Consider the following 23,906-nt stretch of genomic DNA (forward strand, 5'->3'; position numbering starts at 1 on the left):
TTTCTTTAAATTCAAAATTCTGACCAATTTAAAAGCTCACAGCACCTGGTATTCCAAGTGAGTCTCCCGCACATGTACTAACCAGGCCCGTGCCCGCTTGGCTTCCAAGATCTGATGAGATTGGGCACTCCCAGGCAGGTATGGCCGTGAGCTGGAGTACAGTATAGAAAACATAGTATATATAGATTTGTCACAATTTTAAACAACTTCAGCAACAAAGGCAACTTTCTTTAACCAGACAACTAAAACACATTTTTCTACAATCAGTTGTCAAGTCCTGAATTCCATGATCGCATTCATCCCAGGAAGATTTTTTCCTTTAAATTCAAAATTCTGACCAATTTAAAAGCTCACAGCACCTGGTATTCCAAGTGAGTCTCCTGCACATGTACTAACCAGGCCCGTGCCTGCTTGGCTTCCAAGATCTGATGAGATTGGGCACTCCCAGGCAGGTATGGCCGTGAGCTAGAGCACATCATAGAAAACATAGTATATATAGATTTGTCACAATTTTAAACAACTTCAGCAACAAAGGCAACTTTCTTTAACAAGACAAGTACAACACATTTTTATACAATCAGTCGTCAAGTCCTGAATTCCATGATCACATTCATCCCAGGTAGATTTTTTTTCTTTAAATTCAAAATTCTGACCAATTTAAAAGCTCACAGCACCTGGTATTCCAAGTGAGTCTCCTGCACATGCACTAACCAGGCCCATGCCTGCTTGGCTTCCAAGATCTGATGAGATTGGGCACTCCCAGGCAGGTATGGCCGTGAGCTGGAGTACAGTATAGAAAACATAGTATATATAGATTTGTCACAATTTTAAACAACTTCAGCAACAAAGGCAACTTTCTTTAACCAGACACCTAAAACACATTTTTCTACAATCAGTCGTCAAGTCCTGAATTCCATGATCGCATTCATCCCAGGAAGATTTTTTTCTTTAAATTCAAAATTCTGACCAATTTAAAAGCTCACAGCACCTGGTATTCAAAGTGAGTCTCCTGCACATGTACTAACCAGGCCCGTGCCTGCTTGGCTTCCAAGATCTGGCGAGATTGGGCACTCTCAGACGGGTATGGCCGTGAGCTGGAGTACGGTATAGAAAACATAGTATATATAGATTTGTCACAATTTTAAACAACTTCAGCAACAAAGGCAACTTTCTTTAACCAGACAACTAAAACACATTTTTCTACAATCAGTCGTCAAGTCCTGAATTCCATGATTGCATTCATCCCAGGAAGATTTTTTTCTTTAAATTCAAAATTCTGACCAATTTAAAAGCTCACAGCACCTGGTATTCCAAGTGAGTCCAGCACCTGGTATTCCAAGTGAGTCTCCTGCACATGTACTAACCAGGCCCGTGCCTGCTTGGCTTCCAAGATCTGGCGAGATTGGGCACTCTCAGGCGGGTATGGCCGTGAGCTGGAGTACGGTATAGAAAACATAGTATATATAGATTTGTCACAATTTTAAACAACTTCAGCAACAAAGGCAACTTTCTTTAACCAGACAACTAAAACACATTTTTCTACAATCAGTCGTCAAGTCCTGAATTCCATGATTGCATTCATTCCAGGAAGATTTTTTTCTTTAAATTCAAAATTCTGACCAATTTAAAAGCTCACAGCACCTGGTATTCCAAGTGAGTCTCCCGCACATGTACTAACCAGGCCCGTGCCTACTTGGCTTCCAAGATCTGATGAGATTGGGCACTCCCAGGCAGGTGTGGCCGTGAGCCGGAGTACAGTATAGAAACATAGTATATATAGATTTGTCACAATTTTAAACAACTTCAGCAACAAAGGCAACTTTCTTTAACCAGACAACTAAAACACATTTTTCTACAATCAGTCGTCAAGTCCTGAATTCCATGATTGCATTCAACCCAGGAAGATTTTTTTCTTTAAATTCAAAATTCTGACCAATTTAAAAGCTCACAGCACCTGGTATTCCAAGTGAGTCTCCCGCACATGTACCAACCAGGCCCATGCCTGCTTGGCTTCCAAGATCTGATGAGATTGGGCACTCCCAGGCAGGTATGGCCTTGAGCTGGAGTACAGCATAGAAAACATAGTATATATAGATTTGTCACAATTTTAAACAACTTCAGCAACAAAGGCAACTTTCTTTAACCAGACAACTAAAACACATTTTTCTACAATCAGTCGTCAAGTCCTGAATTCCATGATCGCATTCATCCCAGGTAGATTTTTTTTCTGTCAATTCAAAATTCTGACCAATTTAAAAGCTCACAGCACCTGGTATTCCAAGTGAGTCTCCTGCGCACGTACTAACCAGGCCCGCGGCTGCCTGGCTTCCAAGATCTGACGAGATTGGGCACTCCCAGGCAGGTATGGCCGTGAGCTGGAGTACAGTATAGAAAACATAGTATATATAGATTTGTCACAATTTTAAACAACTTCAGCAACAAAGGCAACTTTCTTTAACCAGACAACTAAAACACATTTTTCTACAATCAGTTGTCAAGTCCTGAATTCCATGATCGCATTCATCCCAGGAAGATTTTTTTCTTTAAATTCAAAATTCTGACCAATTTAAAAGCTCACAGCACCTGGTATTCCAAGTGAGTCTCCTGCACATGTACTAACCAGGCCCGTGCCTGCTTGGCTTCCAAGATCTGACGAGATTGGGCACTCTCAGGCGGGTATGGCCGTGAGCTGGAGTACGGTATAGAAAACATAGTATATATAGATTTGTCACAATTTTAAACAACTTCAGCAACAAAGGCAACTTTCTTTAACCAGACAACTAAAACACATTTTTCTACAATCAGTCGTCAAGTCCTGAATTCCATGATTGCATTCATCCCAGGAAGATTTTTTTCTTTAAATTCAAAATTCTGACCAATTTAAAAGCTCACAGCACCTGGTATTCCAAGTGAGTCTCCCGCACATGTACTAACCAGGCCCATGCCTGCTCGGCTTCCAAGATCTGATGAGATTGGGCACTCCCAGGCAGGCATGGCCGTGAGCCAGAGCACGTCATAGAAAACATAGTATATATAGATTTGTCACAATTTTAAACAACTTCAGCAACAAAGGCAACTTTCTTTAACCAGACAACTAAAACACATTTTTCTACAATCAGTCGTCAAGTCCTGAATTCCATGATCGCATTCATCCCAGGTAGATTTTTTTTCTGTCAATTCAAAATTCTGACCAATTTGAAAGCTCACAGCACCTGGTATTCCAAGTGAGTCTCCTGCGCATGTACTAACCAGGCCCGTGCCTGCTTGGCTTCCAAGATCTGACGAGTTTGGGCACTCCCAGGCAGGTATGGCCGTGAGCTGGAGTACAGTATAGAAAACATAGTATATATAGATTTGTCACAATTTTAAACAACTTCAGCAACAAAGGCAACTTTCTTTAACCAGACAACGACAACACATTTTTATACAATCAGTCGTCAAGTCTTGAATTCCATGATCGCATTCATCCCAGGTAGATTTTTTTTCTTTAAATCCAAAATTCTGACCAATTTAAAAGCTCACAGCACCTGGTATCCCAAGTGAGTCTCCTGCACATGTACTAACCAGGCCCATGCCTGCTTGGCTTCCAAGATCTGATGGGATTGGGCACTCCCAGGCAGGTATGGCCGTGAGCTAGAGCACGTCATAGAAAACATAGTATATATAGATTTGTCACAATTTTAAACAACTTCAGCAACAAAGGCAACTTTCTTTAACCAGACAACTAAAACACATTTTTCTACAATCAGTCGACAAGTCCTGAATTCCATGATCGCATTCATCCCAGGTAGATTTTTTTTCTGTCAATTCAAAATTCTGACCAATTTGAAAACTCACAGCATCTGGTATTCCAAGCAAGTCTCCTGCACATGTACTAACCAGGCCCGTGCCTGCTTGGCTTCCAAGATCTGATGACATTGGGCACTCCCAGGCAGGTATGGCCGTGAGCTGGAGTACAGTATAGAAAACATAGTATATATAGATTTGTCACAATTTTAAACAACTTCAGCAACAAAGGCAACTTTCTTTAACCAGACAACTAAAACACATTTTTCTACAATCAGTCGTCAAGTCCTGAATTCCATGATTGCATTCATCCCAGGAAGATTTTTTTCTTTAAATTCAAAATTCTGACCAATTTAAAAGCTCACAGCACCTGGTATTTCAAGTGAGTCTCCCGCACATGTACTAACCAGGCCCGTGCCTGCTTGGCTTCCAAGATCTGATGACATTGGGCACTCCCAGGCAGGTATGGCCGTGAGCTGGAGTACAGTATAGAAAACATAGTATATATAGATTTGTCACAATTTTAAACAACTTCAGCAACAAAGGCAACTTTCTTTAACCAGACAACTAAAACACATTTTTCTACAATCAGTCGTCAAGTCCTGAATTCCATGATTGCATTCATCCCAGGAAGATTTTTTTCTTTAAATTCAAAATTCTGACCAATTTAAAAGCTCACAGCACCTGGTATCCCAAGTGAGTCTCCTGCACATGTACTAACCAGGCCCATGCCTGCTTGGCTTCCAAGATCTGATGAGATTGGGCACTCCCAGGCAGGTATGGCCGTGAGCTGGAGTACGGTATAGAAAACATAGTATATATAGATTTGTCACAATTTTAAACAACTTCAGCAACAAAGGCAACTTTCTTTAACCAGACAACTAAAACACATTTTTCTACAATCAGCCGTCAAGTCCTGAATTCCATGATCGCATTCATCCCAGGTAGATTTTTTTTCTGTCAATTCAAAATTCTGACCAATTTAAAAGCTCACAGCACCTGGTATTCCAAGTGAGTCTCCTGCGCATGTACTAACCAGGCCCGCGCCTGCTTGGCTTCCAAGATCTGACGAGATTGGGCACTCCCAGGCAGGTATGGCCGTGAGCTGGAGTACAGTATAGAAAACATAGTATATATAGATTTGTCACAATTTTAAACAACTTCAGCAACAAAGGCAACTTTCTTTAACCAGACAACTAAAACACATTTTTCTACAATCAGCCGTCAAGTCCTGAATTCCATGATCGCATTCATCCCAGGTAGATTTTTTTTCTGTCAATTCAAAATTCTGACCAATTTAAAAGCTCACAGCACCTGGTATTCCAAGTGAGTCTCCTGCGCATGTACTAACCAGGCCCGCGCCTGCTTGGCTTCCAAGATCTGACGAGATTGGGCACTCCCAGGCAGGTATGGCCGTGAGCTGGAGTACAGTATAGAAAACATAGTATATATAGATTTGTCACAATTTTAAACAACTTCAGCAACAAAGGCAACTTTCTTTAACCAGACAACTAAAACACATTTTTCTACAATCAGTTGTCAAGTCCTGAATTCCATGATCGCATTCATCCCAGGAAGATTTTTTTCTTTTAATTCAAAATTCTGACCAATTTAAAAGCTCACAGCACCTGGTATTCCAAGTGAGTCTCCTGCACATGTACTAACCAGGCCCGTGCCTGCTTGGCTTCCAAGATCTGACGAGATTGGGCACTCTCAGGCGGGTATGGCCGTGAGCTGGAGTATGGTATAGAAAACATAGTATATATAGATTTGTCACAATTTTAAACAACTTCAGCAACAAAGGCAACTTTCTTTAACCAGACAACTAAAACACATTTTTCTACAATCAGTCGTCAAGTCCTGAATTCCATGATCGCATTCATCCCAGGTAGATTTTTTTTCTGTCAATTCAAAATTCTGACCAATTTGAAAACTCACAGCATCTGGTATTCCAAGCGAGTCTCCTGCACATGTACTAACCAGGCCCGTGCCTGCTTGGCTTCCAAGATCTGATGACATTGGGCACTCCCAGGCAGGTATGGCCATGAGCTGGAGTACAGTATAGAAAACATAGTATATATAGATTTGTCACAATTTTAAACAACTTCAGCAACAAAGGCAACTTTCTTTAACCAGACAACGACAACACATTTTTATACAATCAGTCGTCAAGTCCTGAATTCCATGATCGCATTCATCCCAGGTAGATTTTTTTTCTGTCAATTCAAAATTCTGACCAATTTAAAAGCTCACAGCACCTGGTATTCCAAGTGAGTCTCCTGCGCATGTACTAACCAGGCCCGTGCCTGCTTGGCTTCCAAGATCTGACGAGTTTGGGCACTCCCAGGCAGGTATGGCCGTGAGCTGGAGTACAGTATAGAAAACATAGTATATATAGATTTGTCACAATTTTAAACAACTTCAGCAACAAAGGCAACTTTCTTTAACCAGACAACGACAACACATTTTTATACAATCAGTCGTCAAGTCTTGAATTCCATGATCGCATTCATCCCAGGTAGATTTTTTTTCTTTAAATCCAAAATTCTGACCAATTTAAAAGCTCACAGCACCTGGTATCCCAAGTGAGTCTCCTGCACATGTACTAACCAGGCCCATGCCTGCTCGGCTTCCAAGATCTGATGGGATTGGGCACTCCCAGGCAGGTATGGCCGTGAGCTAGAGCACGTCATAGAAAACATAGTATATATAGATTTGTCACAATTTTAAACAACTTCAGCAACAAATGCAACTTTCTTTAACCAGACAACTAAAACACATTTTTCTACAATCAGTCGTCAAGTCCTGAATTCCATGATCGCATTCATCCCAGGTAGATTTTGTTTCTGTCAATTCAAAATTCTGACCAATTTGAAAACTCACAGCATCTGGTATTCCAAGCGAGTCTCCTGCACATGTACTAACCAGGCCCATGCCTGCTTGGCTTCCAAGATCTGATGACATTGGGCACTCCCAGGCAGGTATGGCCGTGAGCTGGAGTACAGTATAGAAAACATAGTATATATAGATTTGTCACAATTTTAAACAACTTCAGCAACAAAGGCAACTTTCTTTAACCAGACAACTAAAACACATTTTTCTACAATCAGTCGTCAAGTCCTGAATTCCATGATTGCATTCATCCCAGGAAGATTTTTTTCTTTAAATTCAAAATTCTGACCAATTTAAAAGCTCACAGCACCTGGTATCCCAAGTGAGTCTCCCGCACATGTACTAACCAGGCCCATGCCTGCTTGGCTTCCAAGATCTGATGAGATTGGGCACTCCCAGGCAGGTATGGCCGTGAGCTGGAGTACGGTATAGAAAACATAGTATATATAGATTTGTCACAATTTTAAACAACTTCAGCAACAAAGGCAACTTTCTTTAACCAGACAACTAAAACACATTTTTCTACAATCAGCCGTCAAGTCCTGAATTCCATGATCGCATTCATCCCAGGTAGATTTTTTTTCTGTCAATTCAAAATTCTGACCAATTTAAAAGCTCACAGCACCTGGTATTCCAAGTGAGTCTCCTGCGCATGTACTAACCAGGCCCGTGCCTGCTTGGCTTCCAAGATCTGACGAGTTTGGGCACTCCCAGGTAGGTATGGCCGTGAGCTGGAGTACAGTATAGAAAACATAGTATATATAGATTTGTCACAATTTTAAACAACTTCAGCAACAAAGGCAACTTTCTTTAACCAGACAACGACAACACATTTTTATACAATCAGTCGTCAAGTCTTGAATTCCATGATCGCATTCATCCCAGGTAGATTTTTTTTCTTTAAATCCAAAATTCTGACCAATTTAAAAGCTCACAGCACCTGGTATCCCAAGTGAGTCTCCTGCACATGTACTAACCAGGCCCATGCCTGCTTGGCTTCCAAGATCTGATGGGATTGGGCACTCCCAGGCAGGTATGGCCGTGAGCTAGAGCACGTCATAGAAAACATAGTATATATAGATTTGTCACAATTTTAAACAACTTCAGCAACAAAGGCAACTTTCTTTAACCAGACAACTAAAACACATTTTTCTACAATCAGTCGTCAAGTCCTGAATTCCATGATCGCATTCATCCCAGGTAGATTTTTTTTCTGTCAATTCAAAATTCTGACCAATTTGAAAACTCACAGCATCTGGTATTCCAAGCGAGTCTCCTGCACATGTACTAACCAGGCCCGTGCCTGCTTGGCTTCCAAGATCTGATGACATTGGGCACTCCCAGGCAGGTATGGCCGTGAGCTGGAGTACAGTATAGAAAACATAGTATATATAGATTTGTCACAATTTTAAACAACTTCAGCAACAAAGGCAACTTTCTTTAACCAGACAACTAAAACACATTTTTCTACAATCAGTCGTCAAGTCCTGAATTCCATGATTGCATTCATCCCAGGAAGATTTTTTTCTTTAAATTCAAAATTCTGACCAATTTAAAAGCTCACAGCACCTGGTATCCCAAGTGAGTCTCCCGCACATGTACTAACCAGGCCCATGCCTGCTTGGCTTCCAAAATCTGATGAGATTGGGCACTCCCAGGCAGGTATGGCCGTGAGCTGGAGTACGGTATAGAAAACATAGTATATATAGATTTGTCACAATTTTAAACAACTTCAGCAACAAAGGCAACTTTCTTTAACCAGACAACTAAAACACATTTTTCTACAATCAGCCGTCAAGTCCTGAATTCCATGATCGCATTCATCCCAGGTAGATTTTTTTTCTGTCAATTCAAAATTCTGACCAATTTAAAAGCTCACAGCACCTGGTATTCCAAGTGAGTCTCCTGCGCATGTACTAACCAGGCCCGTGCCTGCTTGGCTTCCAAGATCTGACGAGTTTGGGCACTCCCAGGCAGGTATGGCCGTGAGCTGGAGTACAGTATAGAAAACATAGTATATATAGATTTGTCACAATTTTAAACAACTTCAGCAACAAAGGCAACTTTCTTTAACCAGACAACGACAACACATTTTTATACAATCAGTCGTCAAGTCTTGAATTCCATGATCGCATTCATCCCAGGTAGATTTTTTTTCTTTAAATCCAAAATTCTGACCAATTTAAAAGCTCACAGCACCTGGTATCCCAAGTGAGTCTCCTGCACATGTACTAACCAGGCCCATGCCTGCTTGGCTTCCAAGACCTGATGGGATTGGGCACTCCCAGGCAGGTATGGCCGTGAGCTAGAGCACGTCATAGAAAACATAGTATATATAGATTTGTCACAATTTTAAACAACTTCAGCAACAAAGGCAACTTTCTTTAACCAGACAACTAAAACACATTTTTCTACAATCAGTCGTCAAGTCCTGAATTCCATGATCGCATTCATCCCAGGTAGATTTTTTTTCTGTCAATTCAAAATTCTGACCAATTTGAAAACTCACAGCATCTGGTATTCCAAGCGAGTCTCCTGCACATGTACTAACCAGGCCCGTGCCTGCTTGGCTTCCAAGATCTGATGACATTGGGCACTCCCAGGCAGGTATGGCCGTGAGCTGGAGTACAGTATAGAAAACATAGTATATATAGATTTGTCACAATTTTAAACAACTTCAGCAACAAAGGCAACTTTCTTTAACCAGACAACTAAAACACATTTTTCTACAATCAGTCGTCAAGTCCTGAATTCCATGATTGCATTCATCCCAGGAAGATTTTTTTCTTTAAATTCAAAATTCTGACCAATTTAAAAGCTCACAGCACCTGGTATTCCAAGTGAGTCTCCCGCACATGTACTAACCAGGCCCATGCCTGCTTGGCTTCCAAGATCTGATGAGATTGGGCACTCCCAGGCAGGTATGGCCGTGAGCTGGAGTACGGTATAGAAAACATAGTATATATAGATTTGTCACAATTTTAAACAACTTCAGCAACAAAGGCAACTTTCTTTAACCAGACAACTAAAACACATTTTTCTACAATCAGCCGTCAAGTCCTGAATTCCATGATCGCATTCATCCCAGGTAGATTTTTTTTCTGTCAATTCAAAATTCTGACCAATTTAAAAGCTCACAGCACCTGGTATTCCAAGTGAGTCTCCTGCGCATGTACTAACCAGGCCCGTGCCTGCTTGGCTTCCAAGATCTGACGAGTTTGGGCACTCCCAGGCAGGTATGGCTGTGAGCTGGAGTACAGTATAGAAAACATAGTATATATAGATTTGTCACAATTTTAAACAACTTCAGCAACAAAGGCAACTTTCTTTAACCAGACAACGACAACACATTTTTATACAATCAGTCGTCAAGTCTTGAATTCCATGATCGCATTCATCGCAGGTAGATTTTTTTTCTTTAAATCCAAAATTCTGACCAATTTAAAAGCTCACAGCACCTGGTATTCCAAGTGAGTCTCCCGCACATGTACTAACCAGGCCCATGCCTGCTCGGCTTCCAAGATCTGATGAGATTGGGCACTCCCAGGCAGGCATGGCCGTGAGCCAGAGCACGTCATAGAAAACATAGTATATATAGATTTGTCACAATTTTAAACAACTTCAGCAACAAAGGCAACTTTCTTTAACCAGACAACTAAAACACATTTTTCTACAATCAGTCGTCAAGTCCTGAATTCCATGATCGCATTCATCCCAGGTAGATTTTTTTTCTGTCAATTCAAAATTCTGACCAATTTGAAAGCTCACAGCACCTGGTATTCCAAGTGAGTCTCCTGCGCATGTACTAACCAGGCCCGTGCCTGCTTGGCTTCCAAGATCTGACGAGTTTGGGCACTCCCAGGCAGGTATGGCCGTGAGCTGGAGTACAGTATAGAAAACATAGTATATATAGATTTGTCACAATTTTAAACAACTTCAGCAACAAAGGCAACTTTCTTTAACCAGACAACGACAACACATTTTTATACAATCAGTCGTCAAGTCTTGAATTCCATGATCGCATTCATCCCAGGTAGATTTTTTTTCTTTAAATCCAAAATTCTGACCAATTTAAAAGCTCACAGCACCTGGTATCCCAAGTGAGTCTCCTGCACATGTACTAACCAGGCCCATGCCTGCTTGGCTTCCAAGATCTGATGGGATTGGGCACTCCCAGGCAGGTATGGCCGTGAGCTAGAGCACGTCATAGAAAACATAGTATATATAGATTTGTCACAATTTTAAACAACTTCAGCAACAAAGGCAACTTTCTTTAACCAGACAACTAAAACACATTTTTCTACAATCAGTCGTCAAGTCCTGAATTCCATGATCGCATTCATCCCAGGTAGATTTTTTTTCTGTCAATTCAAAATTCTGACCAATTTGAAAACTCACAGCATCTGGTATTCCAAGCGAGTCTCCTGCACATGTACTAACCAGGCCCGTGCCTGCTTGGCTTCCAAGATCTGATGACATTGGGCACTCCCAGGCAGGTATGGCCGTGAGCTGGAGTACAGTATAGAAAACATAGTATATATAGATTTGTCACAATTTTAAACAACTTCAGCAACAAAGGCAACTTTCTTTAACCAGACAACTAAAACACATTTTTCTACAATCAGTCGTCAAGTCCTGAATTCCATGATTGCATTCATCCCAGGAAGATTTTTTTCTTTAAATTCAAAATTCTGACCAATTTAAAAGCTCACAGCACCTGGTATTTCAAGTGAGTCTCCCACACATGTACTAACCAGGCCCGTGCCTGCTTGGCTTCCAAGATCTGATGACATTGGGCACTCCCAGGCAGGTATGGCCGTGAGCTGGAGTACAGTATAGAAAACATAGTATATATAGATTTGTCACAATTTTAAACAACTTCAGCAACAAAGGCAACTTTCTTTAACCAGACAACTAAAACACATTTTTCTACAATCAGTCGTCAAGTCCTGAATTCCATGATTGCATTCATCCCAGGAAGATTTTTTTCTTTAAATTCAAAATTCTGACCAATTTAAAAGCTCACAGCACCTGGTATCCCAAGTGAGTCTCCTGCACATGTACTAACCAGGCCCATGCCTGCTTGGCTTCCAAGATCTGATGAGATTGGGCACTCCCAGGCAGGTATGGCCGTGAGCTGGAGTACGGTATAGAAAACATAGTATATATAGATTTGTCACAATTTTAAACAACTTCAGCAACAAAGGCAACTTTCTTTAACCAGACAACTAAAACACATTTTTCTACAATCAGCCGTCAAGTCCTGAATTCCATGATCGCATTCATCCCAGGTAGATTTTTTTTCTGTCAATTCAAAATTCTGACCAATTTAAAAGCTCACAGCACCTGGTATTCCAAGTGAGTCTCCTGCGCATGTACTAACCAGGCCCGCGCCTGCTTGGCTTCCAAGATCTGACGAGATTGGGCACTCCCAGGCAGGTATGGCCGTGAGCTGGAGTACAGTATAGAAAACATAGTATATATAGATTTGTCACAATTTTAAACAACTTCAGCAACAAAGGCAACTTTCTTTAACCAGACAACTAAAACACATTTTTCTACAATCAGCCGTCAAGTCCTGAATTCCATGATCGCATTCATCCCAGGTAGATTTTTTTTCTGTCAATTCAAAATTCTGACCAATTTAAAAGCTCACAGCACCTGGTATTCCAAGTGAGTCTCCTGCGCATGTACTAACCAGGCCCGCGCCTGCTTGGCTTCCAAGATCTGACGAGATTGGGCACTCCCAGGCAGGTATGGCCGTGAGCTAGAGCACGTCATAGAAAACATAGTATATATAGATTTGTCACAATTTTAAACAACTTCAGCAACAAATGCAACTTTCTTTAACCAGACAACTAAAACACATTTTTCTACAATCAGTCGTCAAGTCCTGAATTCCATGATCGCATTCATCCCAGGTAGATTTTGTTTCTGTCAATTCAAAATTCTGACCAATTTGAAAACTCACAGCATCTGGTATTCCAAGCGAGTCTCCTGCACATGTACTAACCAGGCCCGTGCCTGCTTGGCTTCCAAGATCTGATGACATTGGGCACTCCCAGGCAGGTATGGCCGTGAGCTGGAGTACAGTATAGAAAACATAGTATATATAGATTTGTCACAATTTTAAACAACTTCAGCAACAAAGGCAACTTTCTTTAACCAGACAACTAAAACACATTTTTCTACAATCAGTCGTCAAGTCCTGAATTCCATGATTGCATTCATCCCAGGAAGATTTTTTTCTTTAAATTCAAAATTCTGACCAATTTAAAAGCTCACAGCACCTGGTATCCCAAGTGAGTCTCCCGCACATGTACTAACCAGGCCCATGCCTGCTTGGCTTCCAAGATCTGATGAGATTGGGCACTCCCAGGCAGGTATGGCCGTGAGCTGGAGTACGGTATAGAAAACATAGTATATATAGATTTGTCACAATTTTAAACAACTTCAGCAACAAAGGCAACTTTCTTTAACCAGACAACTAAAACACATTTTTCTACAATCAGCCGTCAAGTCCTGAATTCCATGATCGCATTCATCCCAGGTAGATTTTTTTTCTGTCAATTCAAAATTCTGACCAATTTAAAAGCTCACAGCACCTGGTATTCCAAGTGAGTCTCCTGCGCATGTACTAACCAGGCCCGTGCCTGCTTGGCTTCCAAGATCTGACGAGTTTGGGCACTCCCAGGTAGGTATGGCCGTGAGCTGGAGTACAGTATAGAAAACATAGTATATATAGATTTGTCACAATTTTAAACAACTTCAGCAACAAAGGCAACTTTCTTTAACCAGACAACGACAACACATTTTTATACAATCAGTCGTCAAGTCTTGAATTCCATGATCGCATTCATCCCAGGTAGATTTTTTTTCTTTAAATCCAAAATTCTGACCAATTTAAAAGCTCACAGCACCTGGTATCCCAAGTGAGTCTCCTGCACATGTACTAACCAGGCCCATGCCTGCTTGGCTTCCAAGATCTGATGGGACTGGGCACTCCCAGGCAGGTATGGCCGTGAGCTAGAGCACGTCATAGAAAACATAGTATATATAGATTTGTCACAATTTTAAACAACTTCAGCAACAAAGGCAACTTTCTTTAACCAGACAACTAAAACACATTTTTCTACAATCAGTCGTCAAGTCCTGAATTCCATGATCGCATTCATCCCAGGTAGATTTTTTTTCTGTCAATTCAAAATTCTGACCAATTTGAAAACTCACAGCATCTGGTATTCCAAGCGAGTCTCCTGCACATGTACTAACCAGGCCCGTGCCTGCTTGGCTTCCAAGATCTGATGACATTGGGCACTCCCAGGCAGGTATGGCCGTGAGCTGGAGTACAGTATAGAAAACATAGTATATATAGATTTGTCACAATTTTAAACAACTTCAGCAACAAAGGCAACTTTCTTTAACCAGACAACTAAAACACATTTTTCTACAATCAGTCGTCAAGTCCTGAATTCCATGATTGCATTCATCCCAGGAAGATTTTTTTCTTTAAATTCAAAATTCTGACCAATTTAAAAGCTCACAGCACCTGGTATCCCAAGTGAGTCTCCCGCACATGTACTAACCAGGCCCATGCCTGCTTGGCTTCCAAAATCTGATGAGATTGGGCACTCCCAGGCAGGTATGGCCGTGAGCTGGAGTACGGTATAGAAAACATAGTATATATAGATTTGTCACAATTTTAAACAACTTCAGCAACAAAGGCAACTTTCTTTAACCAGACAACTAAAACACATTTTTCTACAATCAGCCGTCAAGTCCTGAATTCCATGATCGCATTCATCCCAGGTAGATTTTTTTTCTGTCAATTCAAAATTCTGACCAATTTAAAAGCTCACAGCACCTGGTATTCCAAGTGAGTCTCCTGCGCATGTACTAACCAGGCCCGTGCCTGCTTGGCTTCCAAGATCTGACGAGTTTGGGCACTCCCAGGCAGGTATGGCCGTGAGCTGGAGTACAGTATAGAAAACATAGTATATATAGATTTGTCACAATTTTAAACAACTTCAGCAACAAAGGCAACTTTCTTTAACCAGACAACGACAACACATTTTTATACAATCAGTCGTCAAGTCTTGAATTCCATGATCGCATTCATCCCAGGTAGATTTTTTTTCTTTAAATCCAAAATTCTGACCAATTTAAAAGCTCACAGCACCTGGTATCCCAAGTGAGTCTCCTGCACATGTACTAACCAGGCCCATGCCTGCTTGGCTTCCAAGATCTGATGGGATTGGGCACTCCCAGGCAGGTATGGCCGTGAGCTAGAGCACGTCATAGAAAACATAGTATATATAGATTTGTCACAATTTTAAACAACTTCAGCAACAAAGGCAACTTTCTTTAACCAGACAACTAAAACACATTTTTCTACAATCAGTCGTCAAGTCCTGAATTCCATGATCGCATTCATCCCAGGTAGATTTTTTTTCTGTCAATTCAAAATTCTGACCAATTTGAAAACTCACAGCATCTGGTATTCCAAGCGAGTCTCCTGCACATGTACTAACCAGGCCCGTGCCTGCTTGGCTTCCAAGATCTGATGACATTGGGCACTCCCAGGCAGGTATGGCCGTGAGCTGGAGTACAGTATAGAAAACATAGTATATATAGATTTGTCACAATTTTAAACAACTTCAGCAACAAAGGCAACTTTCTTTAACCAGACAACTAAAACACATTTTTCTACAATCAGTCGTCAAGTCCTGAATTCCATGATTGCATTCATCCCAGGAAGATTTTTTTCTTTAAATTCAAAATTCTGACCAATTTAAAAGCTCACAGCACCTGGTATTCCAAGTGAGTCTCCCGCACATGTACTAACCAGGCCCATGCCTGCTTGGCTTCCAAGATCTGATGAGATTGGGCACTCCCAGGCAGGTATGGCCGTGAGCTGGAGTACGGTATAGAAAACATAGTATATATAGATTTGTCACAATTTTAAACAACTTCAGCAACAAAGGCAACTTTCTTTAACCAGACAACTAAAACACATTTTTCTACAATCAGCCGTCAAGTCCTGAATTCCATGATCGCATTCATCCCAGGTAGATTTTTTTTCTGTCAATTCAAAATTCTGACCAATTTAAAAGCTCACAGCACCTGGTATTCCAAGTGAGTCTCCTGCGCATGTACTAACCAGGCCCGTGCCTGCTTGGCTTCCAAGATCTGACGAGTTTGGGCACTCCCAGGCAGGTATGGCTGTGAGCTGGAGTACAGTATAGAAAACATAGTATATATAGATTTGTCACAATTTTAAACAACTTCAGCAACAAAGGCAACTTTCTTTAACCAGACAACGACAACACATTTTTATACAATCAGTCGTCAAGTCTTGAATTCCATGATCGCATTCATCGCAGGTAGATTTTTTTTCTTTAAATCCAAAATTCTGACCAATTTAAAAGCTCACAGCACCTGGTATTCCAAGTGAGTCTCCCGCACATGTACTAACCAGGCCCATGCCTGCTCGGCTTCCAAGATCTGATGAGATTGGGCACTCCCAGGCAGGCATGGCCGTGAGCCAGAGCACGTCATAGAAAACATAGTATATATAGATTTGTCACAATTTTAAACAACTTCAGCAACAAAGGCAACTTTCTTTAACCAGACAACTAAAACACATTTTTCTACAATCAGTCGTCAAGTCCTGAATTCCATGATCGCATTCATCCCAGGTAGATTTTTTTTCTGTCAATTCAAAATTCTGACCAATTTGAAAGCTCACAGCACCTGGTATTCCAAGTGAGTCTCCTGCGCATGTACTAACCAGGCCCGTGCCTGCTTGGCTTCCAAGATCTGACGAGTTTGGGCACTCCCAGGCAGGTATGGCCGTGAGCTGGAGTACAGTATAGAAAACATAGTATATATAGATTTGTCACAATTTTAAACAACTTCAGCAACAAAGGCAACTTTCTTTAACCAGACAACGACAACACATTTTTATACAATCAGTCGTCAAGTCTTGAATTCCATGATCGCATTCATCCCAGGTAGATTTTTTTTCTTTAAATCCAAAATTCTGACCAATTTAAAAGCTCACAGCACCTGGTATCCCAAGTGAGTCTCCTGCACATGTACTAACCAGGCCCATGCCTGCTTGGCTTCCAAGATCTGATGGGATTGGGCACTCCCAGGCAGGTATGGCCGTGAGCTAGAGCACGTCATAGAAAACATAGTATATATAGATTTGTCACAATTTTAAACAACTTCAGCAACAAAGGCAACTTTCTTTAACCAGACAACTAAAACACATTTTTCTACAATCAGTCGTCAAGTCCTGAATTCCATGATCGCATTCATCCCAGGTAGATTTTTTTTCTGTCAATTCAAAATTCTGACCAATTTGAAAACTCACAGCATCTGGTATTCCAAGCGAGTCTCCTGCACATGTACTAACCAGGCCCGTGCCTGCTTGGCTTCCAAGATCTGATGACATTGGGCACTCCCAGGCAGGTATGGCCGTGAGCTGGAGTACAGTATAGAAAACATAGTATATATAGATTTGTCACAATTTTAAACAACTTCAGCAACAAAGGCAACTTTCTTTAACCAGACAACTAAAACACATTTTTCTACAATCAGTCGTCAAGTCCTGAATTCCATGATTGCATTCATCCCAGGAAGATTTTTTTCTTTAAATTCAAAATTCTGACCAATTTAAAAGCTCACAGCACCTGGTATTTCAAGTGAGTCTCCCGCACATGTACTAACCAGGCCCGTGCCTGCTTGGCTTCCAAGATCTGATGACATTGGGCACTCCCAGGCAGGTATGGCCGTGAGCTGGAGTACAGTATAGAAAACATAGTATATATAGATTTGTCACAATTTTAAACAACTTCAGCAACAAAGGCAACTTTCTTTAACCAGACAACTAAAACACATTTTTCTACAATCAGTCGTCAAGTCCTGAATTCCATGATTGCATTCATCCCAGGAAGATTTTTTTCTTTAAATTCAAAATTCTGACCAATTTAAAAGCTCACAGCACCTGGTATCCCAAGTGAGTCTCCTGCACATGTACTAACCAGGCCCATGCCTGCTTGGCTTCCAAGATCTGATGAGATTGGGCACTCCCAGGCAGGTATGGCCGTGAGCTGGAGTACGGTATAGAAAACATAGTATATATAGATTTGTCACAATTTTAAACAACTTCAGCAACAAAGGCAACTTTCTTTAACCAGACAACTAAAACACATTTTTCTACAATCAGCCGTCAAGTCCTGAATTCCATGATCGCATTCATCCCAGGTAGATTTTTTTTCTGTCAATTCAAAATTCTGACCAATTTAAAAGCTCACAGCACCTGGTATTCCAAGTGAGTCTCCTGCGCATGTACTAACCAGGCCCGCGCCTGCTTGGCTTCCAAGATCTGACGAGATTGGGCACTCCCAGGCAGGTATGGCCGTGAGCTGGAGTACGGTATAGAAAACATAGTATATATAGATTTGTCACAATTTTAAACAACTTCAGCAACAAAGGCAACTTTCTTTAACCAGACAACTAAAACACATTTTTCTACAATCAGCCGTCAAGTCCTGAATTCCATGATCGCATTCATCCCAGGTAGATTTTTTTTCTGTCAATTCAAAATTCTGACCAATTTAAAAGCTCACAGCACCTGGTATTCCAAGTGAGTCTCCTGCGCATGTACTAACCAGGCCCGCGCCTGCTTGGCTTCCAAGATCTGACGAGATTGGGCACTCCCAGGCAGGTATGGCCGTGAGCTGGAGTACAGTATAGAAAACATAGTATATATAGATTTGTCACAATTTTAAACAACTTCAGCAACAAAGGCAACTTTCTTTAACCAGACAACTAAAACACATTTTTCTACAATCAGTCGTCAAGTCCTGAATTCCATGATCGCATTCATCCCAGGTAGATTTTTTTTCTGTCAATTCAAAATTCTGACCAATTTGAAAACTCACAGCATCTGGTATTCCAAGCGAGTCTCCTGCACATGTACTAACCAGGCCCGTGCCTGCTTGGCTTCCAAGATCTGATGACATTGGGCACTCCCAGGCAGGTATGGCCATGAGCTGGAGTACAGTATAGAAAACATAGTATATATAGATTTGTCACAATTTTAAACAACTTCAGCAACAAAGGCAACTTTCTTTAACCAGACAACGACAACACATTTTTATACAATCAGTCGTCAAGTCCTGAATTCCATGATCGCATTCATCCCAGGTAGATTTTTTTTCTGTCAATTCAAAATTCTGACCAATTTAAAAGCTCACAGCACCTGGTATTCCAAGTGAGTCTCCTGCGCATGTACTAACCAGGCCCGTGCCTGCTTGGCTTCCAAGATCTGACGAGTTCGGGCACTCCCAGGCAGGTATGGCCGTGAGCTGGAGTACAGTATAGAAAACATAGTATATATAGATTTGTCACAATTTTAAACAACTTCAGCAACAAAGGCAACTTTCTTTAACCAGACAACGACAACACATTTTTATACAATCAGTCGTCAAGTCTTGAATTCCATGATCGCATTCATCCCAGGTAGATTTTTTTTCTTTAAATCCAAAATTCTGACCAATTTAAAAGCTCACAGCACCTGGTATCCCAAGTGAGTCTCCTGCACATGTACTAACCAGGCCCATGCCTGCTTGGCTTCCAAGATCTGATGGGATTGGGCACTCCCAGGCAGGTATGGCCGTGAGCTAGAGCACGTCATAGAAAACATAGTATATATAGATTTGTCACAATTTTAAACAACTTCAGCAACAAATGCAACTTTCTTTAACCAGACAACTAAAACACATTTTTCTACAATCAGTCGTCAAGTCCTGAATTCCATGATCGCATTCATCCCAGGTAGATTTTTTTTCTGTCAATTCAAAATTCTGACCAATTTGAAAACTCACAGCATCTGGTATTCCAAGCGAGTCTCCTGCACATGTACTAACCAGGCCCGTGCCTGCTTGGCTTCCAAGATCTGACGACATTGGGCACTCCCAGGCAGGTATGGCCGTGAGCTGGAGTACAGCATAGAAAACATAGTATATATAGATTTGTCACAATTTTAAACAACTTCAGCAACAAAGGCAACTTTCTTTAACCAGACAACTAAAACACATTTTTCTACAATCAGTCGTCAAGTCCTGAATTCCATGATTGCATTCATCCCAGGAAGATTTTTTTCTTTAAATTCAAAATTCTGACCAATTTAAAAGCTCACAGCACCTGGTATCCCAAGTGAGTCTCCCGCACATGTACTAACCAGGCCCATGCCTGCTTGGCTTCCAAGATCTGATGAGATTGGGCACTCCCAGGCAGGTATGGCCGTGAGCTGGAGTACGGTATAGAAAACATAGTATATATAGATTTGTCACAATTTTAAACAACTTCAGCAACAAAGGCAACTTTCTTTAACCAGACAACTAAAACACATTTTTCTACAATCAGCCGTCAAGTCCTGAATTCCATTATCGCATTCATCCCAGGTAGATTTTTTTTCTGTCAATTCAAAATTCTGACCAATTTAAAAGCTCACAGCACCTGGTATTCCAAGTGAGTCTCCTGCGCATGTACTAACCAGGCCCGTGCCTGCTTGGCTTCCAAGATCTGACGAGTTTGGGCACTCCCAGGCAGGTATGGCCGTGAGCTGGAGTACAGTATAGAAAACATAGTATATATAGATTTGTCACAATTTTAAACAACTTCAGCAACAAAGGCAACTTTCTTTAACCAGACAACGACAACACATTTTTATACAATCAGTCGTCAAGTCTTGAATTCCATGATCGCATTCATCCCAGGTAGATTTTTTTTCTTTAAATCCAAAATTCTGACCAATTTAAAAGCTCACAGCACCTGGTATCCCAAGTGAGTCTCCTGCACATGTACTAACCAGGCCCATGCCTGCTTGGCTTCCAAGATCTGATGGGATTGGGCACTCCCAGGCAGGTATGGCCGTGAGCTAGAGCACGTCATAGAAAACATAGTATATATAGATTTGTCACAATTTTAAACAACTTCAGCAACAAAGGCAACTTTCTTTAACCAGACAACTAAAACACATTTTTCTACAATCAGTCGTCAAGTCCTGAATTCCATGATCGCATTCATCCCAGGTAGATTTTTTTTCTGTCAATTCAAAATTCTGACCAATTTGAAAACTCACAGCATCTGGTATTCCAAGCGAGTCTCCTGCACATGTACTAACCAGGCCCGTGCCTGCTTGGCTTCCAAGATCTGATGACATTGGGCACTCCCAGGCAGGTATGGCCGTGAGCTGGAGTACAGTATAGAAAACATAGTATATATAGATTTGTCACAATTTTAAACAACTTCAGCAACAAAGGCAACTTTCTTTAACCAGACAACTAAAACACATTTTTCTACAATCAGTCGTCAAGTCCTGAATTCCATGATTGCATTCATCCCAGGAAGATTTTTTTCTTTAAATTCAAAATTCTGACCAATTTAAAAGCTCACAGCACCTGGTATCCCAAGTGAGTCTCCCGCACATGTACTAACCAGGCCCATGCCTGCTTGGCTTCCAAAATCTGATGAGATTGGGCACTCCCAGGCAGGTATGGCCGTGAGCTGGAGTACGGTATAGAAAACATAGTATATATAGATTTGTCACAATTTTAAACAACTTCAGCAACAAAGGCAACTTTCTTTAACCAGACAACTAAAACACATTTTTCTACAATCAGCCGTCAAGTCCTGAATTCCATGATCGCATTCATCCCAGGTAGATTTTTTTTCTGTCAATTCAAAATTCTGACCAATTTAAAAGCTCACAGCACCTGGTATTCCAAGTGAGTCTCCTGCGCATGTACTAACCAGGCCCGTGCCTGCTTGGCTTCCAAGATCTGACGAGTTTGGGCACTCCCAGGCAGGTATGGCCGTGAGCTGGAGTACAGTATAGAAAACATAGTATATATAGATTTGTCACAATTTTAAACAACTTCAGCAACAAAGGCAACTTTCTTTAACCAGACAACGACAACACATTTTTATACAATCAGTCGTCAAGTCTTGAATTCCATGATCGCATTCATCCCAGGTAGATTTTTTTTCTTTAAATCCAAAATTCTGACCAATTTAAAAGCTCACAGCACCTGGTATCCCAAGTGAGTCTCCTGCACATGTACTAACCAGGCCCATGCCTGCTTGGCTTCCAAGATCTGATGGGATTGGGCACTCCCAGGCAGGTATGGCCGTGAGCTAGAGCACGTCATAGAAAACATAGTATATATAGATTTGTCACAATTTTAAACAACTTCAGCAACAAAGGCAACTTTCTTTAACCAGACAACTAAAACACATTTTTCTACAATCAGTCGTCAAGTCCTGAATTCCATGATCGCATTCATCCCAGGTAGATTTTTTTTCTGTCAATTCAAAATTCTGACCAATTTGAAAACTCACAGCATCTGGTATTCCAAGCGAGTCTCCTGCACATGTACTAACCAGGCCCGTGCCTGCTTGGCTTCCAAGATCTGATGACATTGGGCACTCCCAGGCAGGTATGGCCGTGAGCTGGAGTACAGTATAGAAAACATAGTATATATAGATTTGTCACAATTTTAAACAACTTCAGCAACAAAGGCAACTTTCTTTAACCAGACAACTAAAACACATTTTTCTACAATCAGTCGTCAAGTCCTGAATTCCATGATTGCATTCATCCCAGGAAGATTTTTTTCTTTAAATTCAAAATTCTGACCAATTTAAAAGCTCACAGCACCTGGTATTCCAAGTGAGTCTCCCGCACATGTACTAACCAGGCCCATGCCTGCTTGGCTTCCAAGATCTGATGAGATTGGGCACTCCCAGGCAGGTATGGCCGTGAGCTGGAGTACGGTATAGAAAACATAGTATATATAGATTTGTCACAATTTTAAACAACTTCAGCAACAAAGGCAACTTTCTTTAACCAGACAACTAAAACACATTTTTCTACAATCAGCCGTCAAGTCCTGAATTCCATGATCGCATTCATCCCAGGTAGATTTTTTTTCTGTCAATTCAAAATTCTGACCAATTTAAAAGCTCACAGCACCTGGTATTCCAAGTGAGTCTCCTGCGCATGTACTAACCAGGCCCGTGCCTGCTTGGCTTCCAAGATCTGACGAGTTTGGGCACTCCCAGGCAGGTATGGCTGTGAGCTGGAGTACAGTATAGAAAACATAGTATATATAGATTTGTCACAATTTTAAACAACTTCAGCAACAAAGGCAACTTTCTTTAACCAGACAACGACAACACATTTTTATACAATCAGTCGTCAAGTCTTGAATTCCATGATCGCATTCATCCCAGGTAGATTTTTTTTCTTTAAATCCAAAATTCTGACCAATTTAAAAGCTCACAGCACCTGGTATCCCAAGTGAGTCTCCTGCACATGTACTAACCAGGCCCATGCCTGCTTGGCTTCCAAGATCTGATGGGATTGGGCACTCCCAGGCAGGTATGGCCGTGAGCTAGAGCACATCATAGAAAACATAGTATATATAGATTTGTCACAATTTTAAACAACTTCAGCAACAAAGGCAACTTTCTTTAACCAGACAACTAAAACACATTTTTCTACAATCAGTCGTCAAGTCCTGAATTCCATGATCGCATTCATCCCAGGTAGATTTTTTTTCTGTCAATTCAAAATTCTGACCAATTTGAAAACTCACAGCATCTGGTATTCCAAGCGAGTCTCCTGCACATGTACTAACCAGGCCCGTGCCTGCTTGGCTTCCAAGATCTGATGACATTGGGCACTCCCAGGCAGGTATGGCCGTGAGCTGGAGTACAGTATAGAAAACATAGTATATATAGATTTGTCACAATTTTAAACAACTTCAGCAACAAAGGCAACTTTCTTTAACCAGACAACTAAAACACATTTTTCTACAATCAGTCGTCAAGTCCTGAATTCCATGATTGCATTCATCCCAGGAAGATTTTTTTCTTTAAATTCAAAATTCTGACCAATTTAAAAGCTCACAGCACCTGGTATTTCAAGTGAGTCTCCCGCACATGTACTAACCAGGCCCATGCCTGCTTGGCTTCCAAGATCTGATGAGATTGGGCACTCCCAGGCAGGTATGGCCGTGAGCTGGAGTACGGTATAGAAAACATAGTATATATAGATTTGTCACAATTTTAAACAACTTCAGCAACAAAGGCAACTTTCTTTAACCAGACAACTAAAACACATTTTTCTACAATCAGCCGTCAAGTCCTGA

At 41.2% G+C, this 23,906-nt stretch overlaps 75 pseudogenes; all 75 read right to left on the bottom strand.

The window, feature by feature from the left end:
• Nucleotides 1-33: 33 nt before the first annotated feature.
• Nucleotides 34-152, bottom strand: LOC137897694 (5S ribosomal RNA; annotated as a pseudogene).
• A 195-nt stretch (nt 153-347) lies between these two features.
• Nucleotides 348-466, bottom strand: LOC137897842 (5S ribosomal RNA; annotated as a pseudogene).
• Nucleotides 467-662: 196 nt separating this feature from the next.
• Nucleotides 663-781, bottom strand: LOC137896262 (5S ribosomal RNA; annotated as a pseudogene).
• Nucleotides 782-976: 195 nt separating this feature from the next.
• Nucleotides 977-1,095, bottom strand: LOC137896533 (5S ribosomal RNA; annotated as a pseudogene).
• Nucleotides 1,096-1,629: 534 nt separating this feature from the next.
• On the bottom strand, nt 1,630-1,748 carry LOC137896754 (5S ribosomal RNA; annotated as a pseudogene).
• Nucleotides 1,749-1,942: 194 nt separating this feature from the next.
• LOC137896992 (5S ribosomal RNA) lies at nt 1,943-2,061 on the bottom strand (annotated as a pseudogene).
• Nucleotides 2,062-2,257: 196 nt separating this feature from the next.
• Nucleotides 2,258-2,376, bottom strand: LOC137897233 (5S ribosomal RNA; annotated as a pseudogene).
• A 195-nt stretch (nt 2,377-2,571) lies between these two features.
• On the bottom strand, nt 2,572-2,690 carry LOC137897630 (5S ribosomal RNA; annotated as a pseudogene).
• Nucleotides 2,691-2,885: 195 nt separating this feature from the next.
• Nucleotides 2,886-3,004, bottom strand: LOC137896885 (5S ribosomal RNA; annotated as a pseudogene).
• Nucleotides 3,005-3,200: 196 nt separating this feature from the next.
• On the bottom strand, nt 3,201-3,319 carry LOC137896378 (5S ribosomal RNA; annotated as a pseudogene).
• Nucleotides 3,320-3,515: 196 nt separating this feature from the next.
• LOC137897548 (5S ribosomal RNA) lies at nt 3,516-3,634 on the bottom strand (annotated as a pseudogene).
• A 196-nt stretch (nt 3,635-3,830) lies between these two features.
• On the bottom strand, nt 3,831-3,949 carry LOC137897355 (5S ribosomal RNA; annotated as a pseudogene).
• Nucleotides 3,950-4,144: 195 nt separating this feature from the next.
• On the bottom strand, nt 4,145-4,263 carry LOC137897243 (5S ribosomal RNA; annotated as a pseudogene).
• A 195-nt stretch (nt 4,264-4,458) lies between these two features.
• On the bottom strand, nt 4,459-4,577 carry LOC137897881 (5S ribosomal RNA; annotated as a pseudogene).
• A 196-nt stretch (nt 4,578-4,773) lies between these two features.
• Nucleotides 4,774-4,892, bottom strand: LOC137897647 (5S ribosomal RNA; annotated as a pseudogene).
• Nucleotides 4,893-5,088: 196 nt separating this feature from the next.
• LOC137897648 (5S ribosomal RNA) lies at nt 5,089-5,207 on the bottom strand (annotated as a pseudogene).
• Nucleotides 5,208-5,402: 195 nt separating this feature from the next.
• Nucleotides 5,403-5,521, bottom strand: LOC137897631 (5S ribosomal RNA; annotated as a pseudogene).
• Nucleotides 5,522-5,717: 196 nt separating this feature from the next.
• LOC137897459 (5S ribosomal RNA) lies at nt 5,718-5,836 on the bottom strand (annotated as a pseudogene).
• Nucleotides 5,837-6,032: 196 nt separating this feature from the next.
• LOC137896379 (5S ribosomal RNA) lies at nt 6,033-6,151 on the bottom strand (annotated as a pseudogene).
• Nucleotides 6,152-6,347: 196 nt separating this feature from the next.
• On the bottom strand, nt 6,348-6,466 carry LOC137896766 (5S ribosomal RNA; annotated as a pseudogene).
• A 196-nt stretch (nt 6,467-6,662) lies between these two features.
• Nucleotides 6,663-6,781, bottom strand: LOC137897328 (5S ribosomal RNA; annotated as a pseudogene).
• Nucleotides 6,782-6,976: 195 nt separating this feature from the next.
• On the bottom strand, nt 6,977-7,095 carry LOC137896359 (5S ribosomal RNA; annotated as a pseudogene).
• Nucleotides 7,096-7,291: 196 nt separating this feature from the next.
• On the bottom strand, nt 7,292-7,410 carry LOC137897083 (5S ribosomal RNA; annotated as a pseudogene).
• A 196-nt stretch (nt 7,411-7,606) lies between these two features.
• LOC137897549 (5S ribosomal RNA) lies at nt 7,607-7,725 on the bottom strand (annotated as a pseudogene).
• A 196-nt stretch (nt 7,726-7,921) lies between these two features.
• Nucleotides 7,922-8,040, bottom strand: LOC137897379 (5S ribosomal RNA; annotated as a pseudogene).
• Nucleotides 8,041-8,235: 195 nt separating this feature from the next.
• Nucleotides 8,236-8,354, bottom strand: LOC137896917 (5S ribosomal RNA; annotated as a pseudogene).
• Nucleotides 8,355-8,550: 196 nt separating this feature from the next.
• LOC137896380 (5S ribosomal RNA) lies at nt 8,551-8,669 on the bottom strand (annotated as a pseudogene).
• Nucleotides 8,670-8,865: 196 nt separating this feature from the next.
• On the bottom strand, nt 8,866-8,984 carry LOC137896425 (5S ribosomal RNA; annotated as a pseudogene).
• Nucleotides 8,985-9,180: 196 nt separating this feature from the next.
• On the bottom strand, nt 9,181-9,299 carry LOC137897380 (5S ribosomal RNA; annotated as a pseudogene).
• Nucleotides 9,300-9,494: 195 nt separating this feature from the next.
• On the bottom strand, nt 9,495-9,613 carry LOC137896492 (5S ribosomal RNA; annotated as a pseudogene).
• Nucleotides 9,614-9,809: 196 nt separating this feature from the next.
• On the bottom strand, nt 9,810-9,928 carry LOC137896458 (5S ribosomal RNA; annotated as a pseudogene).
• Nucleotides 9,929-10,124: 196 nt separating this feature from the next.
• On the bottom strand, nt 10,125-10,243 carry LOC137896886 (5S ribosomal RNA; annotated as a pseudogene).
• A 196-nt stretch (nt 10,244-10,439) lies between these two features.
• LOC137896381 (5S ribosomal RNA) lies at nt 10,440-10,558 on the bottom strand (annotated as a pseudogene).
• A 196-nt stretch (nt 10,559-10,754) lies between these two features.
• On the bottom strand, nt 10,755-10,873 carry LOC137897550 (5S ribosomal RNA; annotated as a pseudogene).
• Nucleotides 10,874-11,069: 196 nt separating this feature from the next.
• Nucleotides 11,070-11,188, bottom strand: LOC137897383 (5S ribosomal RNA; annotated as a pseudogene).
• Nucleotides 11,189-11,383: 195 nt separating this feature from the next.
• On the bottom strand, nt 11,384-11,502 carry LOC137897048 (5S ribosomal RNA; annotated as a pseudogene).
• A 195-nt stretch (nt 11,503-11,697) lies between these two features.
• On the bottom strand, nt 11,698-11,816 carry LOC137897882 (5S ribosomal RNA; annotated as a pseudogene).
• Nucleotides 11,817-12,012: 196 nt separating this feature from the next.
• LOC137897649 (5S ribosomal RNA) lies at nt 12,013-12,131 on the bottom strand (annotated as a pseudogene).
• A 196-nt stretch (nt 12,132-12,327) lies between these two features.
• LOC137897651 (5S ribosomal RNA) lies at nt 12,328-12,446 on the bottom strand (annotated as a pseudogene).
• A 196-nt stretch (nt 12,447-12,642) lies between these two features.
• LOC137897384 (5S ribosomal RNA) lies at nt 12,643-12,761 on the bottom strand (annotated as a pseudogene).
• Nucleotides 12,762-12,956: 195 nt separating this feature from the next.
• Nucleotides 12,957-13,075, bottom strand: LOC137896361 (5S ribosomal RNA; annotated as a pseudogene).
• Nucleotides 13,076-13,271: 196 nt separating this feature from the next.
• LOC137897085 (5S ribosomal RNA) lies at nt 13,272-13,390 on the bottom strand (annotated as a pseudogene).
• Nucleotides 13,391-13,586: 196 nt separating this feature from the next.
• Nucleotides 13,587-13,705, bottom strand: LOC137896430 (5S ribosomal RNA; annotated as a pseudogene).
• Nucleotides 13,706-13,901: 196 nt separating this feature from the next.
• LOC137897385 (5S ribosomal RNA) lies at nt 13,902-14,020 on the bottom strand (annotated as a pseudogene).
• Nucleotides 14,021-14,215: 195 nt separating this feature from the next.
• Nucleotides 14,216-14,334, bottom strand: LOC137896918 (5S ribosomal RNA; annotated as a pseudogene).
• A 196-nt stretch (nt 14,335-14,530) lies between these two features.
• On the bottom strand, nt 14,531-14,649 carry LOC137896382 (5S ribosomal RNA; annotated as a pseudogene).
• A 196-nt stretch (nt 14,650-14,845) lies between these two features.
• LOC137897551 (5S ribosomal RNA) lies at nt 14,846-14,964 on the bottom strand (annotated as a pseudogene).
• A 196-nt stretch (nt 14,965-15,160) lies between these two features.
• Nucleotides 15,161-15,279, bottom strand: LOC137897386 (5S ribosomal RNA; annotated as a pseudogene).
• Nucleotides 15,280-15,474: 195 nt separating this feature from the next.
• On the bottom strand, nt 15,475-15,593 carry LOC137896503 (5S ribosomal RNA; annotated as a pseudogene).
• Nucleotides 15,594-15,789: 196 nt separating this feature from the next.
• LOC137896459 (5S ribosomal RNA) lies at nt 15,790-15,908 on the bottom strand (annotated as a pseudogene).
• Nucleotides 15,909-16,104: 196 nt separating this feature from the next.
• Nucleotides 16,105-16,223, bottom strand: LOC137896887 (5S ribosomal RNA; annotated as a pseudogene).
• Nucleotides 16,224-16,419: 196 nt separating this feature from the next.
• On the bottom strand, nt 16,420-16,538 carry LOC137896383 (5S ribosomal RNA; annotated as a pseudogene).
• Nucleotides 16,539-16,734: 196 nt separating this feature from the next.
• Nucleotides 16,735-16,853, bottom strand: LOC137897554 (5S ribosomal RNA; annotated as a pseudogene).
• Nucleotides 16,854-17,049: 196 nt separating this feature from the next.
• Nucleotides 17,050-17,168, bottom strand: LOC137897387 (5S ribosomal RNA; annotated as a pseudogene).
• Nucleotides 17,169-17,363: 195 nt separating this feature from the next.
• Nucleotides 17,364-17,482, bottom strand: LOC137897244 (5S ribosomal RNA; annotated as a pseudogene).
• A 195-nt stretch (nt 17,483-17,677) lies between these two features.
• Nucleotides 17,678-17,796, bottom strand: LOC137897883 (5S ribosomal RNA; annotated as a pseudogene).
• Nucleotides 17,797-17,992: 196 nt separating this feature from the next.
• Nucleotides 17,993-18,111, bottom strand: LOC137897652 (5S ribosomal RNA; annotated as a pseudogene).
• A 196-nt stretch (nt 18,112-18,307) lies between these two features.
• LOC137897654 (5S ribosomal RNA) lies at nt 18,308-18,426 on the bottom strand (annotated as a pseudogene).
• Nucleotides 18,427-18,622: 196 nt separating this feature from the next.
• LOC137897460 (5S ribosomal RNA) lies at nt 18,623-18,741 on the bottom strand (annotated as a pseudogene).
• Nucleotides 18,742-18,937: 196 nt separating this feature from the next.
• On the bottom strand, nt 18,938-19,056 carry LOC137896570 (5S ribosomal RNA; annotated as a pseudogene).
• Nucleotides 19,057-19,252: 196 nt separating this feature from the next.
• Nucleotides 19,253-19,371, bottom strand: LOC137897555 (5S ribosomal RNA; annotated as a pseudogene).
• A 196-nt stretch (nt 19,372-19,567) lies between these two features.
• Nucleotides 19,568-19,686, bottom strand: LOC137897454 (5S ribosomal RNA; annotated as a pseudogene).
• Nucleotides 19,687-19,881: 195 nt separating this feature from the next.
• On the bottom strand, nt 19,882-20,000 carry LOC137896363 (5S ribosomal RNA; annotated as a pseudogene).
• Nucleotides 20,001-20,196: 196 nt separating this feature from the next.
• Nucleotides 20,197-20,315, bottom strand: LOC137896384 (5S ribosomal RNA; annotated as a pseudogene).
• Nucleotides 20,316-20,511: 196 nt separating this feature from the next.
• On the bottom strand, nt 20,512-20,630 carry LOC137897556 (5S ribosomal RNA; annotated as a pseudogene).
• A 196-nt stretch (nt 20,631-20,826) lies between these two features.
• LOC137897389 (5S ribosomal RNA) lies at nt 20,827-20,945 on the bottom strand (annotated as a pseudogene).
• Nucleotides 20,946-21,140: 195 nt separating this feature from the next.
• LOC137896920 (5S ribosomal RNA) lies at nt 21,141-21,259 on the bottom strand (annotated as a pseudogene).
• Nucleotides 21,260-21,455: 196 nt separating this feature from the next.
• LOC137896386 (5S ribosomal RNA) lies at nt 21,456-21,574 on the bottom strand (annotated as a pseudogene).
• A 196-nt stretch (nt 21,575-21,770) lies between these two features.
• LOC137897558 (5S ribosomal RNA) lies at nt 21,771-21,889 on the bottom strand (annotated as a pseudogene).
• Nucleotides 21,890-22,085: 196 nt separating this feature from the next.
• On the bottom strand, nt 22,086-22,204 carry LOC137897390 (5S ribosomal RNA; annotated as a pseudogene).
• Nucleotides 22,205-22,399: 195 nt separating this feature from the next.
• Nucleotides 22,400-22,518, bottom strand: LOC137896515 (5S ribosomal RNA; annotated as a pseudogene).
• Nucleotides 22,519-22,714: 196 nt separating this feature from the next.
• Nucleotides 22,715-22,833, bottom strand: LOC137896460 (5S ribosomal RNA; annotated as a pseudogene).
• Nucleotides 22,834-23,029: 196 nt separating this feature from the next.
• Nucleotides 23,030-23,148, bottom strand: LOC137897559 (5S ribosomal RNA; annotated as a pseudogene).
• Nucleotides 23,149-23,344: 196 nt separating this feature from the next.
• On the bottom strand, nt 23,345-23,463 carry LOC137897391 (5S ribosomal RNA; annotated as a pseudogene).
• A 195-nt stretch (nt 23,464-23,658) lies between these two features.
• LOC137897893 (5S ribosomal RNA) lies at nt 23,659-23,777 on the bottom strand (annotated as a pseudogene).
• Between the last annotated feature and the right edge of the window lie 129 nt (nt 23,778-23,906).

This window comes from Brachionichthys hirsutus, chromosome 7, assembly GCF_040956055.1.
Source record: "Brachionichthys hirsutus isolate HB-005 chromosome 7, CSIRO-AGI_Bhir_v1, whole genome shotgun sequence".
NCBI lineage: Eukaryota > Metazoa > Chordata > Actinopteri > Lophiiformes > Brachionichthyidae > Brachionichthys > Brachionichthys hirsutus.